This window comes from Cuculus canorus, chromosome 2 (genome assembly GCF_017976375.1).
Source record: "Cuculus canorus isolate bCucCan1 chromosome 2, bCucCan1.pri, whole genome shotgun sequence".
Lineage (NCBI taxonomy): Eukaryota > Metazoa > Chordata > Aves > Cuculiformes > Cuculidae > Cuculus > Cuculus canorus.
The window spans coordinates 70242690-70257863 of record NC_071402.1 but is presented as its reverse complement, the minus strand read 5'-3'; positions in this window follow the sequence as shown (position 1 = coordinate 70257863).

Sequence of the window (15174 nt, the reverse complement as noted above, 5' to 3'; positions counted from 1 at the left end):
TGCATGTGAGTTAGAGGTAAGGTGTGGCACCAAGTATGTTTGAGCTTGTCTTGTACAAGACAGCAACAGAAGCTGTTCTGTTTCAGAATGCATGCAACAAACTATTGTAAGGAAAAATTTTCCCTTTACCAACTGATTTGGCACAAGCTATGACAAGCAAACATTCATTGAAACAGCGGCAGGTGCAAGACTTCCTGGCCTGTATCTCACTGTTTGTGGGTCACTGAACCCATGCCCTGAACTCCAAGAGGACTTAAAGACCCAGTGGGAACAATGAAAAAGTTATTTTGATCATATTAACTTGTCTGAAAAGGACTTTGAGAGTTGAGAAGTCTATTATATTTCCAAATGCTTTAAATGTATTCAATGTTCTAAAATTAATACAGAAACATGTATTTGTATCTATTATATATATGTATACACAGACACATTCAACACATCCTTGTAAATGCTGTAGATGGGCACAATAGTAAACCACTTAAAAATGAACTAATTGCTTTTCATAAGTTATTAAACATACTGTAAATAATTTTGTTTTAAATAAATACTAGACTTATTAAAGACTCTCTAAATGATGACATAACGCTTTCAAAGAGCTTTTAGTCCTTGAGTGCAAATCAGACCCTGTTAAAGGCTACCAAATAGAGAAAATTAAAAATATGCTATAGCATACACAAATGAAAATCAGAAGCACACATTTCAGACATTACTATTGTAGGAAAAAAAAAATATTTAAAACATTTCCTTCTGGACACAGAAACACAAAACCTTAGCAAAACACAAAGCAAAACAAAAACAACTGTTACGCAGCAGCCCATCCCTTCCAGCCTGGGATTTGGACAGCCTCATCATTTCACAGGGGAGATGGTGATTTTGCAAACTGACATAGTCAGAAGCAGTGCTAATGACAGAGGAAAAGGAGCATATTTCATACTGAGGAGGGAAAGACAAACACATACCCCCTCCTCTGCCTGCCCCTTCCCTGACAGAAGCCCAGGTCACTGTGTCAGGGAACAGCAGCAGCATTCCTGATCCTCTGGAAGAAATTCTGAAATATATGTACATAACTTGGCTCTCTCCCTTTTCCTGGTGTAAATCTGGTTATGTATTAACTACTCGGTTGGTTTCTTGGATTCCTGGTTGTCCTTTCTTGGTCTTTTTTGCTGCTTCTTTCCCCACACTAACTAAGATTCAGGGGAAGGGGGAAGTGTAGTAACAATTCTCCACTGAATCTCAGAGCAAATCTTAGACAAAAACCACTCATGGCATCCTCATTCATGGCAAGTGAGTTCATCTCTTGATGTCTGCACACCATTCCAAAACACCTCTGGTACCAAGAAGCTAATTAAAACAATCTACCAGCTCATCAACATCCAACACTCTAAAAAAGAATTCTCTGAGAATGTTGCAGTTGTCTTTCTCAAGCCCTGGAGAGCCACACCCAGAAAATGAGCTTGTTAGTCAGCTACGCTGAGTGCCTCAGAGTGAATTTCAAAACAAAGCAAGGATCCCAGATGAACCACCCTTCACAGTCTGAAAACCAGCTTTGCATAGCCACGACTGATTTCATCAAAGCTTGCATTTCTACTGGTCATATCAGGTTCTGTGCCTGCTGATGCTCGCAGTGATTACACCCAGTGAAAAGGAGTAATCCATTACCTTTATCACAATACTTTTAGTCATGACAGACAGAAGCGCTCTAAACATAGTACATGATTTATTTGCAGTGCTTTCTAATTTAGCCACTGAGACAAGTTACTTACAGAGACTGAATATCAAGGATATCTAACAGTGGTAGGTCAGCCTAGAGAAAGCAACTTTAATTTCTAAAAGATAAAGTTTTGGAAAGAAAACCGGTGACAATTAAGTCTCTGCTCACTACTTTGCCATTGTCCCCAGACATCAAGAGACTTCTGCTAATACACGATTACATCAGGGCCTCCTGCTGCCTAGAATCACTGTGTTCCCATGTATCCAGACAGAACAATCCAGGAGCTATTCATATATACTCATCTGATTTGCAACCAATGGTTTGTAAGTTTGTTGTGGACTTTATGGTCTTCTACAGTTTTTATGGGGAAACAGCACTTCTTGAGAGATAGAAGATATAGCACGGATAGGTTCAGAATACACGTCACTGATGCAAAGTATTTTCCTTGAAAATCCTCCTTCAAAACACAACTCCTTCAATACTAAAATCCCAAAAGCAAGCCCTCCTGCTAGTCCCTTCTTTAAACCATGTGCAGTGGTATTTACAATGTGTATTTGCCACATACTTATAGATGTGTGTATAATATGTATATACACTATAGCTATAGCTATACACATGCATATACATATACATATACATATACATATACATATACATATACATATACATATATGTTGCTGCGTCTGAAGATTTTAATCTAAGTCTAAGGTTTTAAAAGCGACTTCAATCTAAGGCTAAATGCAAACAATGTTTGAAGAATGACACATCACATGTTTATAAACATGTGTGTCTGAAGGTCTGTCTAAAGGTTTGTCTTCAGTAGGACTGTGTCAGATTTCAGTTATAACTTAATACCAGAAAAATGCTAGTAATTGCTGGATGTCTATAAACCTGTGTTAGCTAAGCACTACATGAGTTATTACATCAATAGTCTATTCTGCTGTGAAATGTCTCATAATTCTCCCTCAAGGAATAAAAACAAAAAAAGAGGGAAAAAAAAAAAAGAAGAAATGAGAAGACCTATTTCTTCAATACTAGTGGGAATACACTGAGTAAAAGGGCAATCAGACTTCCTATAGCAAATAGCAGTTACATCATTGTATTTTGAGGTTAAAAGAAATAATTGTTTTTTTCTCCCAGTTTCATTTTAAAAACAATTTCTGTACTTTTACTTTTTTATTTCATATTCATATACAATTTAGTATTTTGGAAAATTCTGTAACTACAAGACTGAGGTTGACATTCAGACTGTAAAGTAAGTACATCTGACTTTTGGGATATCAATGAAAATGCTTAGCAGAGTGGGCTACATTTATTTTGGGAAATCATTGCTATAAAGCATAAAATACAATTTCTGAGATTTTTTACCACATTACATAATATAAAAAGGCTATAGGAGGTGCCCAGCATTTCAAATTCTCCATAAAATGCTAATGTCTAACAAGGAAATATATGCAATTGATGCAAGCACACAGACAGGCATTCTCTCCCTCAGAAAGAGGAAAGCGTAAGATGGGTCATGGGAATTCAACAGCAAAGTTGCATAATAACTCACCAGTTCAGGTCACTCCTCTTTGTAAATGGAAGATAACCTCTGCCCACCTAAAATTATGCTTCTCTCATTGCAGAGTTCAATGGAAGATATTTTTCTTCATTTTACTTCCCAGAAGTGAAGTTTATAACCCACAATTTGATGTTAGATATTAGTCATATAATTGGTCTGCTGTAAAGCTGTTAATGGTGGCAAAATGATGTAATCCTTTAGGTCTTGCAACTCTTACTTTTTACGACACACTGTTAGTGCAGAATTATTTCCTTTCAGTTGTTTTAAGGATATTCTTCTGCTGCTGCACGTGATTCTAGCATTTGTTTTCTGGGAACATAGAGAAAGGCTTTCTCATTACTCTGTTTGCTTGGGTGAAGCAGGCTGAACAGCTGTCAATAACAACTCCTAGATCTCTGCTTCTGAGGGAAAACTTCCTTGTTTAGATTCATTACCATCTGTGAAAAACACAGATTTTTCTTCCTATTGCACATCCATCTTTAGGTATACAAGTTAAATTATACCTACTATTTTGTTCACTGAGATAAGTTTTTCTGCATGTTGTGCACTCCTCTAGTTTCTCCTAATATGGATAGTGATATGTAAAGACCACATGTTTAACTCAGTTCCAACATCACCAACAAAATTGTACAAGAACAATCCCAGCCCAGATCTCTGCATGTCATTGTTAGGTCACATACATTTTGAAAACCAGCTAGTATTTAAAACATTTGATGCCAAGCCAATATTTACTCAGGGATAAAAATCCACCAGTGTAGCATAACATCAAATCCCTTTTTCTTACAAGCATAATCAAACCCCCCTAAAAACCTGGATGATATATGTCATAAATTTTTTCCCAGTATTTTAAATAAAGTCTTCAAATACCTTGTAAGACCAGCTGTGCACTTCAAGCAGAAACTGTATTGTTGGTCAGATGAAGTAATTCTGGGTTTTTTAAGTATATGTTTCCTTTCTGACTACGCTGAAATGCTTCCCCTCTATGTAGGACATTGCACACTCACCTGCAACTCCCAAGGTCAGTCTTCACTGCATTTTGGAAGTAATGCTTCCTGGTGACACTTTTACAGCAACCAGGAAGAACTCCTATTTTAAGCAATTTTTTTGCATGTTTGTCATAAGCTTTCCAGTTTTGGAGATGAGATCCCTCACAGCTTGAGATGAGCACCATCTGCTCCTGGCCGTTCACTAGAACCTAGATTCCCATATTCCGTGAATTTGTCCCTTGAGATTTCTTGAGATTTCTCCGCTTCTAAACAGAATATTAAGGGCTAAGGTTTCCCTTGGGTGAAATGTCCCTGGGATGAAAATTTCAACAACAGACCTCTTTAGCCTAGTTTAACTGCCTCAGGCATTTATTTTTTCTCCAGTCATGCAATCTGTCTTTAAACTTCCTTTTCCCATTGATCAGTGGGATCTATCTGTATCTAGAGGTCCATGAAAACAAATGAAATCCTTCTGCCTCAGACTCACGCTAATACTTCTTTTGTGGTAGCAGTATCTGTCTCTTTCCCATAACTAAGAAAAATTCTTTCTTTAGGAGCTTAGAAATTAGAGTGGAATTTTTCATCAGGGCCAAAATATTGCGAAGAGAAAATATGGCTAATTTTCTAACATTCTAGGAAAGACTCCTTTTGGTTAAAACAGATGAAATTGTTGATGACAAGGCCAGAATGAAGGGAAATAGAGTTAATCCAAGTATCAACGAGGGCATGTGTAGTGGGCTAGAAAGACAAAGACAGACTTTGGTTAGATGGGTCAGTATGTAAGATAGCCAGCAACGTGCAGTGGTTAACCAACTTCACACAAAAGATGTTATGTTTTCTTCAAAGATGAAGAAAACCTCACTAGGAAGTTTAGAGGAGGCTTTGCCCTAGGAAAAGGAAATCTGGAGTACTCTGGTTTGTCTTCTTCCAGGAATACAAGCATGAGCACTGCATTGGTCTCCCAAGTTTCTGAACAATGCAGTTGTGGGAGACTGTGAACAAGACTTGATGGATGTCAGCGATGCTGTCTTCTTCCATGGTTGAAAACCATGTCAGGGATCAGACCACCTTTCTTTAGTGACACAAAGCCTGCTGCCGAGTCCAGATGCTCCTATAAGTGACCTTTTAGGACCTGGATATTGCAAAACAGACTTTACTGGTCTCTGTCTTTGCAGACTGCCTGAGCATTGGTCTCCTATCCCGGAAGCCACAGGTTACTGCATATAGATGGGTCTCCCCTTTCACATTTTACAATGCCATTTTTCATCCACATTTGCTCCTTTTCCTCCTTTTCCTATTTGTACAGTGAATCATACATAATATTCAAAATGGCTTTCAAAGCTGCTGAATTAAATGAACAGTCCACAGCTTACCAAACCCTGATAGAGAAATTAGAGACAAGCCAATAAAATCAAAGACACATATCAAAAGTGTAATGGAAACACAGAACCCTCTTTGTGAAAGTACTTTTGAATAAAGAAGGCATTTTCAGAGAAATATAAATTACTCTCCTAATAGCAGATGGTCTTTTCTACTCTTCAGCTTTTTCTTCAATACATCTGAATTAAATCTACTCAGAACGCACATGTAGCTTTTCCCTTCTTCAAACACCAATGAGACAAAACTACAAACAGCTCTGAATTGCAGTTCACATGTGGCACTGATGGAGACAGGCACTTTCCAGAGTGCCCTTATATGGCAAATGCCACTAAGGATATTAATGGACTCTAACTAGCAGCATTTAGTCCAGCATCATAAAACCTTTTAAGAACAAGATTAAGAGCCTCCTATAAAATCCTAATCATTATTTGACTTCAGATCCCCAGAATACAGTTTTCAGAGATGTCAAACACTTGCAAAGTTGGGACAGGTCATTTTAGAGTCAGTATTCTGAGAGCTAAATGACCCAGAAAAACAGGTCATAGGCTCCTGGAGGCTGGAGCTGAAATCAACAGATTCTTTGTTTTGTTTGTGGTTTGTGGGTTTTTTTAACCTACAGTGCAAAAAAAAAAAAAAAAAGCGCAGGTTCATGGAGTCACCAAGAGAAAAAGGTAATCTGTGTCCTTCCCTCTGTGTACTGCATAATATGTTCTGTGTCTTACCCACACCCACAGTCTGAAGGCCAAGGTAGTTGTTTTTGTTATGTACCACTAAAATCATATTGCTCCAAAGTGACTGGCCAGAAGACAAAATGACAGTCTCTAGAAGCCATGGGCAAGGATCCTCATTTCAGATTAAGCCACAAGACCAGTTTTCTTTTCTGCATATGACTATTTATCTTGGAGACACTGCCCTCATTCAAGGGAGTAGTTTCACAGCTGAGATGGTGCTGAATGCTCTTTAGGCAATAGGTTTTCAATTAAACTAGCGACAGAGGTTTTGGCTCATGGAGCAGCACCACGTCAATAAGTACAAGGACTCCAGATATTTACCCGAAGACATGTTATGGCAACAGCCTCTCTGACACAGCACCTCTCTGCTGCTGCATGCTTCAGGGATTGTCATCATGACCTTTTTGCTGCCACTCCTCTCCACTCCAGTCCCTAGAGGTTTGCAACTTTGGTTGACTTAGCTTATTCTCAGTACTTCTGAGTCTCTACCACAACTTCTCCAGTATTGCTGCTGTCCTGTTCCAAAGCTCTGAATTTTTGCAGACCACGTTTCAGGTAACAAGCCACCCACTTGACAAATGACCTCAACATCTCAGTTTGAGCTTCCTGGGGGCTAGATGCTTTCAACTAGAAAGCTGGGCTGCCAAAGATTTTCATTACCTTAGAAAACCCTTTGTGCACCAGGCAAATGGTACTGCTTAGCTGCCACTTAGACACAAGGACACTCCCTTACTCTGATTTATGTAGTTTCTCACACCCTTGGCTACTCTTGAATTGGTCACAAAGCTCAAATTGTAGGCCTACATCAGCTCTTACATCAGAGTGCTCAAAGTCAAAGGGACCTGATCCCATCTATTATATAGGTATGAGGGTGGAATAAACAGCAAAATGTTTCCAATATCTCTTTTGAATCATCTAACAATGCAGCTATACTCACATCTAAAACTCTAGTTCATGCCCATTTCCACATAGAACTGTGTTACTGCTAAGAAGGAAAAAATTCAATGAGTTAGGATAGGCTACTTCAATCGGAAGGAACCTATGATAATCATCCAGTCCAGCTGCCTGACCAATTCAGGGCTCACCAAAAGTTAAGGCATGTTGTTAAGGGTGTTGTCCAAATGCGTCTTAAACACTGACAGGCATGAGGCATCGACCACCTCACTAAAAAGTCTGTTCCAGTGTTTCACCACTCTCTTGGTAAAGAAATGTTTCCTGATGTTCAGTCTGAACATCTTCTGGCTTGGGTTTGAACCATCCCCATGTGCCCTGTTACTGGATACTAAGAAGAAGAGATCAGCACTTCCTTCTCTGTTTCCCCTCCTCAGGAAGCTGTAGAGAGCAAAGGACTATAAGAATCATATTAGGAGCAAGTTAACATAAACAGGAGCTGGAGCAACTTGTTAGAAGTATCTGAATAATTAGTGTGAGGCATACCATTTATTCTGGTACTTTAGTCTCACATTTTGTTTTCAGGGTTGCCTATTTTAGCCATAAACAGTTCATTTTCTCTAAATGAGTCAGAGTTTTGCAATCTCATGATTTCCTACAGTTGCTCATGCATCAGTGGCTTTTCCACCTGATTGCCCAGTGAGACCTCAGAGGTGCAAATATGTGATTCAGACTGGTAAGTGTGACTTCCAGTAACAGTAATGGATTTGTCCTTTGAGCAAACATTTCAGCAGGACTTGAGAGTCAAACTTTCAGCAGTTACAGTAATGGATGTCGTGTCCTTGTTGATCAGGTACTGTGTTCCTTTCACAGTCAAATAATACATTCATCTTTCCAGATAAAACACGTTGGGCAGCTTTTTATACTCGCTTTCACAGAAAGCTCCTCTGATTCAAACTGGTATCAAACTGGGAAAGGACAGGGGCAGGGAATCAACCCACTGATTGAACTCCTCCTATCTAGTGAGCCTGCAACAAGACTCTTCGGGCACTGCTCTTCAGAGCATTTCCAGTATCGTGTAGCTGAGCACGCCTAGAGCTTTAAGATGCTGCTGGGTCATGTTTCTGTGGGCTTCCCATAGGCTGCCTGTGGAACAATGATGAGAACAGGGGGAAAGTAAATCACTGACTCTGAAGCCCTTTCACTATCAATTATCACAGAGCAAACAGGCACAATAGTTTTATCTGTAAGCTTTCCCCCAGCTGTTTCAAGGAGGCTTTTTCAGATAACAAGGAATTTGCTTCTTAGACACAAAGTGTGAGTTCTTCCACAGCCTACTCCCTTCTTAGTTTTCCATACAGACCCAAAGTGGTGCCAGGTACAACAACTGGTATTGTTAGGGTGACACAACGTAAGATGTCAGTTAATTAGCAAAATAAATATGAGATGTACGAATAGCACATTCTAGGCAAAAACGTGGCAGATCCTGGCCAATAATTTGGATCAGCTGGCAGAAGAATCAGCTGACACATGAGTATACCTGACTAGTAGAAAGTTTTTTTGCTCCACAGACCTAATTTCACTGATATGCAGTTTTAACTTTATAACCCCTAAAGTCATAATCATTGTCTATACCTATGCTTAAAAGCAGGACTACAATTAAGTGATTATTTTTAACGAGATTAACAATTGTGTATCACAAAGAGAAGTGAGGCAGACAAAGGTTAAGAGATGTGTCTTAACCTTTTCGAACATGGCTAGATGATAACTATGATAGAAAATAATAGGTGATAGCTAAAATATGAAAACATCAGCTAAAACCAGCATAACTGCTCTGAAGGAAAGAGCCTAACAACTTGTCTGCTGTTCCAGTGGAAAATTAAAATAACGCCCACGAAGAGCATATTACAAAACCAAAAATTAAACTATCATCCAGCAAAACAAATACACAGAGGACGAATGACTGAAACTGACAACTGAAGCTTGATTCTTTAGCAACATCATGTGCCTTCAGCTCCTACTTGACTTCACAAGGACAGTGTTGTTGCAGGTCAGAAATGAGTGGCCCAAGAAGATGGGTAGAACAGGTCAAATGCAGTGCTGAACTCCCAGGGCAGCTGGTGGGACAGCACTGGTGAGAATGAGATAGGTTGTCAGTCTTCTGCACAAGCTGAAGGAAGGGAGTGCAAGTGTCAGAGAAGATGTTTCTCCTTTTACTTGCTTTAATACACATAGTCTTTAAATCCAGGGCAACTTCTTAGGGAATAGACAGAAAGGTACAGTTAATGACTCCAAGGATGTTATTTCTTTTTTGTTATTTCTTTTTTAACTTGGAGTTATTTCATAACTTCAAGTTAATGACTTCAGGCTGTTATTTCTTTTTATAATTAACTGTTATCCATAAAACCGAAGAAGTTAAAATAAAAAGATGCGTTACAGATTTTGGATAACAAAATAAATATTGAATTTTTTAAAAAGTGCTTGTTTGTAAAAGAGGTTAAATAATCTTGTTAATTTCCTGGTTTCCCTGTGAACTCAATTCTCAGCTCCTCCTACATCACCCATCCCTCTTACTTACCCGAACAAAGGAGAAACCTATCAGTTCTCCACCATAACTGTTAAAAAGACAATATTTTTATGTATACTCTTAAGGAATATCTCTTTCCAGCCCACAGTTTCCTCCAGGCTTCTTAAAATGTGTTAGAAACTTCACATTTTATCTTAATTGCTATCTCAGTTGGAGTCACTGAGCTGCTATCTGTTTTGATTTTGTTGTCTCTGCAGATATCAGTAAAACTGCACTTTGTTGAATCTCTGTGACAAACTAGGCAATACCTCTTAAACAAAGAAAGAAAGAGTTAGCAGACACAGTATTCAGAAAGCATTATTTTGCCAGAAATCAGAGTGATGGGGCAGAATGACAATAATACACAAGACTGTACCTATACTCCTGGGGTTGTATAAAATGTGCTGAGATACAAAAAAAAAAAAAAAGTTAAGGTCATTGTGTGGAACAAATTTACTCACTCCATATTACTGTGAAAGTCAGGAACATTTTAGTGAATGCACTTTTAAAGTTATATAAATTTTCAGATTTGTCTCAATTTAACTTCATGAAAACTGAAACTTGCAGAGCAAAGATCATTTAAAAAACCATAGCAGCTAAGTTCTTTGAGGCAGGGATTTTTTTCACTTTTTTGGGTAACATTAATTTCTTCCCTTGACATATCTTAAGGACATATCGTAGGACTTCTTGGAGGTGTGACTCCATTTTTCAACTTACCTAATATGAACTATTTCTTCTGTATGACAAAATTTCACCTCCACTGCGTAATACGGTCTTATTAATGTTGTTTCTGTCTGTGAGTTTTATATCATTTTATATCACTTTTATATCACTTCCACAAATGGACAGATGAATAATTTTTTTGTTGTGACGGACATAAAAAATCAGTGTGCCTCATAACCTCTGGAGGCTTGCTTGCAAAGGATGCTTGTCCTCAGCTCTCGAACAATCCTTCGTAGCTTTTGTGGTCCACTCCATTCATCCCCAGCTACAGCAAGTTCTCCCAAGAGCATATAGACTTTTTATTCATTCCCTGATGCAGCTGAAGCTTGGCTGCTTTGAAAGGCTTAGGTTACTAGGGGTTAGAAAGGATGAGCATCAGGAAGGCCAAGGTGCAGCTGGAGCTAAACTTGGCAAGGGAAGCAAAGAATAACAAGAAAGGCTTCTACAGGTGTGTCAAGCAGAAAAAGAAGGTTAAAGAAAGCTTAGTCCCACTGATGAACAAAAATGGTTCATCGTATCAACAGACAAGGTGAAGGCTGAGGTACTCACAATTTCTTTGCCTTTGTCTCCACTGAGCTCCTCACTCTTTCTAGGTCAATGAACAACAAGAAGGGGACCAGGGGGGTATAGACACTCCCACTGTAAGGTAGGATCAGATTTGTGACCACCTGAGGAACCTGAACATATACAAGTCTATGGGACCTGATGAGGTGCATCCCTCATCAGTCCTGAGGGAATCGGCTTATATGGTGGCCAAGAGACTCTCCAAGGTATTGAAAATTCATGGCATTCAGGAATACTTTGTGAGCAGAAGAACAACAACATTGTGCCCATTTTAAAAAATGGTAGAAAAGATGACCCTGGGAACAACCAATATGTCAGCCTCACCTCTGTGCCTGGGAAGATCATGGAACAGATACTCCTACAAACTATGCTAAAGCACATGGAGGACAGGGACATGATTCAATATAGCCAGCATGGCTTCGTTCAGGACAAGCCCTGCCTGACCAACCTAGTGGCTTTCTATGATGGGGTAACCAAATCAGCGAACACAGGAAAAGCAGTGGATGTAATCTATTTGGACTTTGGTAAAACCTCTGACATAGTCCCCCATGACATTCTTCTCTCTGATTTGGAGAGATATGGATTTGATGAGTGGACTGTTTGGTGGATCAGAAATTGGTCGGACGGTTGCATTCAGGGACTGACTTCCCCAGCACTGACATTAGACTGACAGGCCTGTAGTTCCCTGGATCCTCCCCATGACCCTTCTTGAAAATGGGCATAACATTTGCAAATCTTCAGTCAAGTGGAACTTCCCCAATCAGACAGGACTGTTGGTAGATGATGGAAAGGGGTTTGGTGAGCACCTCTAGCAGCTCCCTTGATACCCTTAGGTGGATCCCATCTGGCCCCATAAACTTGTGGATGTCTAATTGGAAGAGCATGTCTCTAACCATTAGTTCTTGGATCACTGGAGCTTTGTTCTGTTCTCCCTCCCTGTCTTCTGACTCAGGAGGCTGAGTACCCAGAGAACATCTGACCTGACTATTAAAGACTGAGGCAACGAAGGCATTAAGTACCTCAGACTTATCTTCATCCTTTGTTGCTGTTGTTCCCCCTCAACCAGAAAAGGGTGGAGATTCTCCTCGACCGTCCTTTAGTTGTTAATATATTTGTAGAAACATTTTTTATTATCTTTCACAGAATTGGGCCATTTAAGTTCTAGCGGGGCTTTAGCCCTTCTGATTTTGTCTCTGTATGACCTCATTCTATCCTTGCAGCCCTCCTGAGATGTCTGCCCCTTCCAAAGCTCACATACTTTCCTCTTTTTTCCAAGATCCACCCAAAGCTCTCTGCTCAGCCAAGCTGGTTGAGGTCACTTAAAATTCTAGTGGCTTCAGGCCACTTACAATTCTAGAAGTGCACCAAATCCATTTTCCTACCTATTAACAGTACTATTCTTTCCTAGCAGTCAGAGGGATTTATGTTTTTATTTGGTAGACAGTGAAATGTTAATCACTTTCACTATTATGCTGTCGCTGAATTCAATTGGATTTATTACAAAATGACAAATTAGAGGTAAAATAACTCTTTCCTTGGACAGTGTTTGCTTCAAATACTCTTGCCAGGGCCAGTTTAAGGAACCCACAAGTTTCAAGGGAGACTGGCCAAAACAGATTTTGCCTTTCTGATAATTTGCTCACTGGAGCATTTCCCCCTTCAGTATTATTGGGATAATGACTATGACTTGAATTTCACAAAAGGAAGGTTTGCAAAGAGAAATGGTGTCTTACTAGATAGTCATAGCTGCAGACAAGAGATGTGATTTCAAGGTTACAGCCCTTATATCAAACCCAATTTCACAATGCAATCTGGGGGGCAAACATTCCTGCTACAGACAGGCTGGGACAGAAGACAGATATGCATCTTAAGGAGCCCGCAGAAGTTGTAGCTTGCACCGTAGCGGATACTAACACCCGAATAATCTTTCCTTCCTACAGAGGGAAAGAGCTGGAGTCTTACAAAATTTCTCTGGTCTTCCACTCAGACATGTTCTCAGTCAGCTTGTTTATACTTTGACTTCCCTTCAAAGGAGCCACAAAATTACAGAAAAACCCTCTTTCCAGCAGCTTGGCACAAACGTTGGCATAAGCCATCAGCAATAGTGCTGTTTTACACTCACCTTTTTTTATCCTATCTACCCACTTACAATAGAAATCCATGAAAGAAGCCTCTCATGAGCCAGCCTTGTCTGATGATCTGCACGGTGGTTTGTCTTTTCAGCCCAGTGTACTTCAGACCTACTGCTTTCACACTCTGGGCCTTGTTGTTGTTGACTGCTGGTTCTTCCAGTTGTTAGTGTGAGGTTCCTTAATGAGCAGATAAACAATTTTATCACATTAACAATGTTTTTACAGCATATGCAAATTGCAAGAGCGCTAGCATTGAGGGAAATAGCCTTCTATCAACCCAATGCTTTCAACAAAAAACAGTCTTTGTGTATTTATTAGAGGGATTTGCAGTACATTATCTAAAGATTGCTAATTGCATACCAAGCTCGAATCAAAACTTCAAGCTACAATTTTCAATAACAGTATAAAATGGATTAGGCTTTTCAACAAAGCTTAACTGCTGCAGCAAGGTAGATGAGAATTCCTTACCAAATTTAACTCAGGACCTTTAATTATGGGTGAGTATTAACAATTCATTTTCCAACTTTTATTTTTAATGTACACATCTGTACCTTCAACTAGTCCAAACTTGTCTGCATCTTGAAGTGAAGGCCCACTCATGCTCCCATGTCAATCAAGAGGGAATAATGTGGGCTTGCTTCCACTTTGTTAAGTTTAAACTTTGAATTCTGTGGAAAAACAAATAAGAAAAAAAATCTAATTTCAATGGACTAAGGGTATTTTCATGTCTGTGTAATACTTGAGCAATGCTTTTTTTAATAGAGTAAGATAAACCATCATCTTCAGGATAATCTGTTTGCTCCACTGCAAGATCTACATTTTTTTCTCCTATCTAGTGAATTCTAAGCTAGTCAAGCCCTTTCTCATCATGTATTTGCACACTTCCTTATTCAGAAAGCCTCACAATTTTTTTGGTTATTCCTCCAGCTTTGTTATGACAGACACATTCATAATAATGTACCTGCTAGCCCTGCATCTTCCTAATTTTGAGACCTTGAGAAGATATCAGGAATAAAAGTCATAGTTTAAAATTCCATAATTAAAAATACCTTAAAAAAAGAATAATTGTTTCAATGCTTGTGTCAGATAAAGAAATGACACCTCCAAAATTCAGTCCACATGCTTTCCTGCAAAAATGTTTCAAAGATCTTTTAATTTTTATTAAAAAGTATTGAAGCATATCATAACACTTCTGTTTATAGCATAACCATGATTTATTCAATTTGATTTGCTACTGATGATGATTGAGACTCAATTAAAATGCTAAAGGAATGTCTTCAGTACATTGCAGATTTGTAGTGGATTTCCTTTTTCTGGCTTCCAAAGGATTGGAAGTACAATTTCAGGGAAAAAAGTCTCAACAACATTAAAGTCCATATTTAGACTCAGCTAAGTCTCTTTCAGACTGCAGGATTTCTTTTTCTTTTATTTTATTTTCTAAGTTATTCCTTCCCTCTAGCTACAGTAGCTATTTATTTGTGAGTTACTTTAAATCTTTCCCTTTTTATAAGGCACTTCACTTTTGACAGCACAGGAAAAAAATGCATCTTTGCCTTCTAAATTTAGTAGAAGGAGAAGAAAAAAACAGATTGTTTGCTGGTCTCTCTACTTCTATTCTTCTGTTCCAAACTATTCTCCATAAGTTCCTGTCTATCGCCTTTTGTAAATAACATCTGCTTTTCAAACTCCCTGTCTACTAATTAGTCTGGATCGTTTGTAAGAGTACAGTACTTATTTATAAATGTACAAATCAGATGCTAATGGTTAGTAACAAGAATTTCCCACTCACTCAGCATTTACATCAATTTCCATATTAGATCTATAAAAAAACCCAAACCAAAACAACAGAAAATAACCTAGGAAATTTGATAGGGAAAAAAGAAAACTGATTCAAAATTATGCATTTGGGTTGACATTTGCAAATGC